This window comes from Papio anubis, chromosome X, assembly GCF_008728515.1.
Source record: "Papio anubis isolate 15944 chromosome X, Panubis1.0, whole genome shotgun sequence".
NCBI classification, from domain to species: Eukaryota; Metazoa; Chordata; class Mammalia; order Primates; family Cercopithecidae; genus Papio; species Papio anubis.
Genome location: NC_044996.1, coordinates 46145022 through 46150903, shown reverse-complemented (window position 1 = coordinate 46150903; position 5882 = coordinate 46145022). Strand labels below are relative to the sequence as shown.

General features: G+C 41.2%; 1 pseudogene; it reads right to left on the bottom strand.

Moving 5' to 3' along the window:
* Positions 1 to 503: 503 nt before the first annotated feature.
* LOC101018588 lies at positions 504 to 5425 on the bottom strand (annotated as a pseudogene).
* Between the last annotated feature and the right edge of the window lie 457 nt (positions 5426 to 5882).

Genomic DNA, 5882 nt, shown 5'->3' with positions numbered 1-5882 from the left:
TACACTTATAATAATAACACAGTTTGCAACAGATTCTGCAAATTATGTAGCTAGGACATCTCTGGGCCCCTACCCTTGACCCCAAGTCAAGCCACCAGCCTGCACCCTGCACTGCAGTAGTGGGTGGATAGCCCTTTGCATGTCCAAGCTTTCACCTTTTTTCTTTCTCTTTCTTTCTTTTCTTTTCTTTCTTTCTTTCTTTTCTTTTCTTTCTTTTCTTTTTCTTTCTTTCTTTCTTTCTTTCTTTTTCTTTCTTTCTTTCCTTTTTGTGTGTGTGTGTGTGTGTTTTGCTCTTTTTGCCCAGACTGGAATGCAGTGGTGTGATCTCGGCTCACTGCAACCCCCTTCTCCCTGGTTCAAGCAATTCTCCTGCCTCAGCCTCCCAAGTAGCTGGGATTACAGGTATGTGCCACCATGCCTGGCTAATTTTTGTATTTTTAGTAGAGACGGGGTTTCACCACGTTGGCCAGGCTGGTCTCAAACTCCTGACCTCAGGTGATCCACCCTCCTTGGCCTCCCAAATTGCTGGGATTACAGGTGTGAGCCACTACGCCCGGCAGCTTTCATTTTTAACTCTCCTTTGGGTGCCCTAAGCCTTGCTCTTCTTACTGACAACTTTCTGATTTGGTTGCCTGTGTGGCTAATTACAGTCTCTGCACCCTCCTAGGGTTCCTTTTCCTTTTCAGAACCGCTGGTGAAAGGCACTGCTCTGTGGGCGATGCTTCCTCCCCACCCCCAAGAACACACTTTCACCAAAGCTGTGAGGGTTGTCTGTCTTGTCCTCTTCCCCCTCCGTCTGAGCATTCTCTGTATTGCTTGTTGCTTGTTACTAAAATAAGACACATGGCCAAGAAAAGAAAAGAAACCACCCAGGCTCTACCAAGCAAGCATTTTATCAACGTGTGGACAAGCTTAGCTCTGAGGCTCTTGGACAGTTAAATAAAGGTGAGGGCTGGGTTGGAAAAGAAGGGAAGCAAAAGGAGGAAACTCTGAAAAGGATAAGATGACTCAGTCTCTCTCCCTCTTCCCGTAGGAGGGCACCTCCGTCTCTATGCCAAACAGATGTGGGCTAATTCTTAATGAGCTCCAGGGAAGGCCATGTCGTGGAGTTTTTAATTATAAAAGATTTAAGATATTTTGCCCATTTACAGTTTATTTTCTGTTGCCAAACACCTTTCCACAAATGATCAATATCACTTTTAAACACACTAAACTCTGATGTTTATTCTTTCCCCATCCATCATCCCCTACACCATATTTAATATATGCTTGTTCCTGCATCGACTCTGCCGTGCCTGTATACATCAGCATTCTCATATTTGGATGAGGCTTTATGTCTAAGATTGTGCATTTGCCCTTTCCCCTTTGATCCACTCTCTTTCCTTACCTTGAAAAAAAGGAAATTTTTATTAGGGGTAGCATAATTTCTAGCAGTGTATTTTGTCTGTTCACCTTATTTTTTTAAGTAAAATGATGATTGCATAATGACAGAAAAAGCAATAGTAGTAGTAGTAGTAGTAGTAGTAGTAGTAGTAGTGGTAGTAGTAGTAGTATTGTGAGTCTCCTATGTGCAAGTCACTGTCCATGCACTGCTTATCCTGATGACAACACTGTGATTCGAGTTTTATTGTCCCCATTTTACAGATAAGAAAACTGAGACTCAGAAGTCAAAGGAGCTTGGCCAAAGAAGTTACTTTTTAAGTGATAGGACTGAGATGTTAATGCCACTCTGTTGACACCAATGCTTGGTCAACCCAATTACCCCAGTATCCTCTCTGTATATAAAGAAGAGCCTATAACATCCTCTTTTGTCTTCACAAGATCCCATTAGCTCTGTAGCCACAGTACTCCACTATTTATATTCAGACCCAAAGTGCTGGGGCACCCCGGCCCCTAGACCCTGTGCATACCCTTCTTTCTATGATGTTATGCATTAACTTTCACAAGCTGCTTGTTATGTAATGCATTCCACATGACATCTCTGCTTTGCCCTCGATCTTACATTTCCTGAAGCCTCTTAAAGATCTTTTTAATGTCCTCATCCTCTCATCCATCAATTTCAATTTTATAGGCTTAGCCCTCCTTTGATATTTCTCTGTATATCACTTTCTCAGCCTCCCTTTTTAGGTCCTTACCCTTTCTTTCCCCACTACCTTTTCTTTGTCACGTCCTATTCACAAGTCACTCTTTCCCAGGACTATATATCTTGCTTTAAGTGACATGGGCTTCTCCTATTCATTTTTAGTGTTGGCAGAAGGAATTTGAAGTCTGCCCCCCAGTTGTCCTCTTTGGGTATCCTACTTTGAAACACAAAAGCATTAAATTGTAAATCAATTCAGCATTGATCAAGGCTGGCCACCGTCCCCACTGCCTGACTGTGACCTCTGAATGCTAAAACTATGAGTTTTCTTCTGTATTTACTCTGTTGTTGTACAAGGCCAAGAAAAGGTTCTCATCAACGAAGCTATACACCCTGTTGGCAGGAATCAGGCAGAAAAGCTGGCAGCCAAACCTTGCTCAGTTCTGCTTTTCTTTTCTAATGATAACTTTAACCCCTCTAATTTGCTTCCTTTTTAAATTTCCCACTTCCTATTGCATCTTATCCTCCTCCCAGGTGCACTCATAGAATTCTTATCCTTCACATTTACATTTTTTTTCTCCTTTCCTCTTATTCTGCTCACTTGTCCATTTGGTTTGACTCTCGTCTCAATTTTTACTTGGATTATTCTTTTAGTAGCTTTAAAACAAATCAACAAGCACTTATTGAGTGCCTACTATGTTCCAACTACTGAACCAAATGCTAGTCCTTGCCCCCAAGGAGTTCAGTATTTCCATGTGCTTTAAACACTTGTGTTACTCCAGGGAGGGAAAAAGAGGGTGATTTAACCAGCCTGTTAGTTGGTTATCAACATATACATGAAGTTCAAGAAAATGTACAAAATGACCTTTACTCTCAGTCTACATCACTTATTCTAACCAATAGGAGTCAATAGGACATGTAGTTATCTTGTTTGTTGGAATTTTTTTTTTGCTTTGTAATTAGTATATTAAGGAGACAATACATTTCAATAATTGCTTAAATTCTGATACCCAGATTTAAGCATGTAAACATATGATGAGACTTTTAAACATACAATTAAAGCTATTCATCATAATTTGCTATGCTACCAACATTAATTACTTTGGAGCGTAAGTCAAATGGTTTAAAGTAATCCTGTAACATACCTAAATAATACCTTCCTATATTACCCATGCAAATTATTTCTCCATGTAAAGGTCTTTTCATTTTAATTTCTATGTTACCCAAGCTCTGAAGTCACTACTCGGGCTTATCATGGTCCACAGACAAGGAGGGGGCAAATAACCAGGACTGGTCAAGATATATATGGAGATACACACACACACACACACACACACACACACACATATGGATGGCACAGCAGAAGGAAACACAATTCTGGAAGTGCAAACCTTCAAGAAGCAGCATCATTATGATAAACCCCTCCTACAGAAAGGTATCATTTTTATCACTGATCCCGCAGGACAAATTATTTATTATGCCAACTTCAAGTAACAGTTGAGGCAATAGGATAAATGCAGAGGCACTACAATGAATCTCACTTAACACAAAGAACTATACAGACCAAAACTTCTGTACAAATTTTTTTCCTCATTGCCAGTTAAATACAGAGTTTTACTTTCATAGCTTAACAGTGAAGACTCATACACTGAAGCCAATATATATACCTAGCATTTCAGTCTAAGCTTGTCCACGTACATAGCTGAAGTCAATTACAAGGTTTGGCCTAGAAATGCTAGGGGAACTTCTTTGTAAAGTAGTTTTTACAGGTATTAAACTTCATCTTGCACACCGAAGTCATCATACATAAAGGGTAAAGTCAGAGCTTTTATATTTGAATTTATTCTTCATTTAACTTTTTAAAGCACTACTATAGTTGAATATTAAACAAAACAAGAGCAAGTAGTGAGCATATTATGATTATAGTCCTTCACTCATTTACTACTGCACATAAAATGCCACCAGTGAGTGCTATTCACTGGCCCATTAAGAGGTCTGACACTGAACACCACCTCTGGGATGATGTTCATCATCCTCATATGCTTCTCCATTGTAATGGCGCCATCTTTCCTGATTTGGATCAAAGTCCACCAGTTCTATTCTATCCATCTCATCAGTCTCTTCCACTTCCTTCCTCTCAGGTAGGAGTTTTTCCAGCAAAGACAGTTTATCAGGAGAGAGAAAGTCATTCTCAGGAAAGTTTACCTTGAATTCAATGATTAGGCGTCCCTTTTCATATGGTCTTCGATAAATTGGCATGCCTTCATTTATTACACACTTGATATCTCCATGCTTGACAATCTAACCTGGATGAGAGGTGATGACTATAGTTCAGTTGTCAAGAGTAGATATTGGCTTCTGGAAGCCACACAGTGCTTCAACCAGCTGTATGCTGTACCCTTTCATACACATGAAAGGGTCTTCTCCTCATCTAGTAAAAATAGCAAGGTCCTTCAGATCTAACACAATGATAATATCTTCTGGCTCCAGTCCTGATTCTTGGTTTCCTTCACCATGGAATGTTATCTTCTGGCCATATTTCATGCCTTTGTCAATATGAACTTCTAGAATCTTCTTCTCTCGTACTATCTTCCTTCCCTTGCAGCTTTTACATCTATCTTTAGGACTGATCTGCTCCCCATGGCCCTGGAACTCCACGCACACAGACTGAATTTGCTGAACCTTTCCAGGTCCTATCTGATGAATTCTTATTTGCATTGCAGTACCTCAGCAATTGAGACAGTACTCTACTGCTCCTTTCTTACCTCCTCTATCTTCTCATTTGTCACAAATCACATTCTTTTGCAGAGCTAGTTTTCTTTTTACACCATTATATAAGTTTTCTAGTGTTACTGAGAGCTGATGTACAACATTTTTACCTCTCCTTTCTCTCTGCATCCTTCCTCCTCCTCCAAAAACACATATCAAAGATGTCCATGGGGGAGCCAAAACCGCCACCTGCTCCATCCTCTTTAATTGTCTGTTCTCCCCCTTTGTCATATAATTCCCCTTTCTTTGCATCAGAGAGAACTTCATATGCTTGAGAAATCTGTTTAAACTTCTCTCCTTCATTTGGATTCTTATCAGGATGGTACTTCAAGGCCAGTTTCCTATAAGCCTTTTTCAATTCTTCCTTAGTAGCATTGGGTTTGATCCCCAAAACATCACAGTAAGTGGTTTCTTTCACCATCTTCTGCCGGTGAGTGGGCTGAGGCTGGTGTGTGAGGGAGTGGTAAGGAGCTCAGAGCTGTGTGCAGCTCGGCAGCTACCATAACTCTGCCTCTCACCGAGCATTCTGGAAAGTTCCCAGATATATGTGTGTGTGTGTGTGTGTGTGTGTGTGTATATATATATATATATTTTTTTTTTTTTTTTTTTTTGACAGAGTCTTCCTCTGTCGCCCAGGCTGGAGTGCAGTGGAACAATCACAGCTCACTGCAGCCTCAACCTCCCGGGCTCAAGAGATCCTGCCACCTCAGCCCCACAAGTAGCTGGGATTACAGGCGCAGGCCACTACGCCTGGCTACTTTTTAATGTTTTTTTGAGACGAGGTCTCCCTATATTGCTCAGGCTGGTCTCAAACTTCTGAGCTCAAGTGATCCACCAGCCTCGGCCTCCCAAAGTGTTGGGATTACAGGCATGAGCCACTGTGCAAGGGCGGACATGTAGATTTTTGAGTGACCGCCCATTATGCCACTCATTCTTAGTTACTCAGGGGGCATAAGACCATTGGTAGCAATCCTTCCCTCTTGCAGACAGTGGAGAAACCTCCCCTGACTACTACTTCTCCTCCCCGATGGCC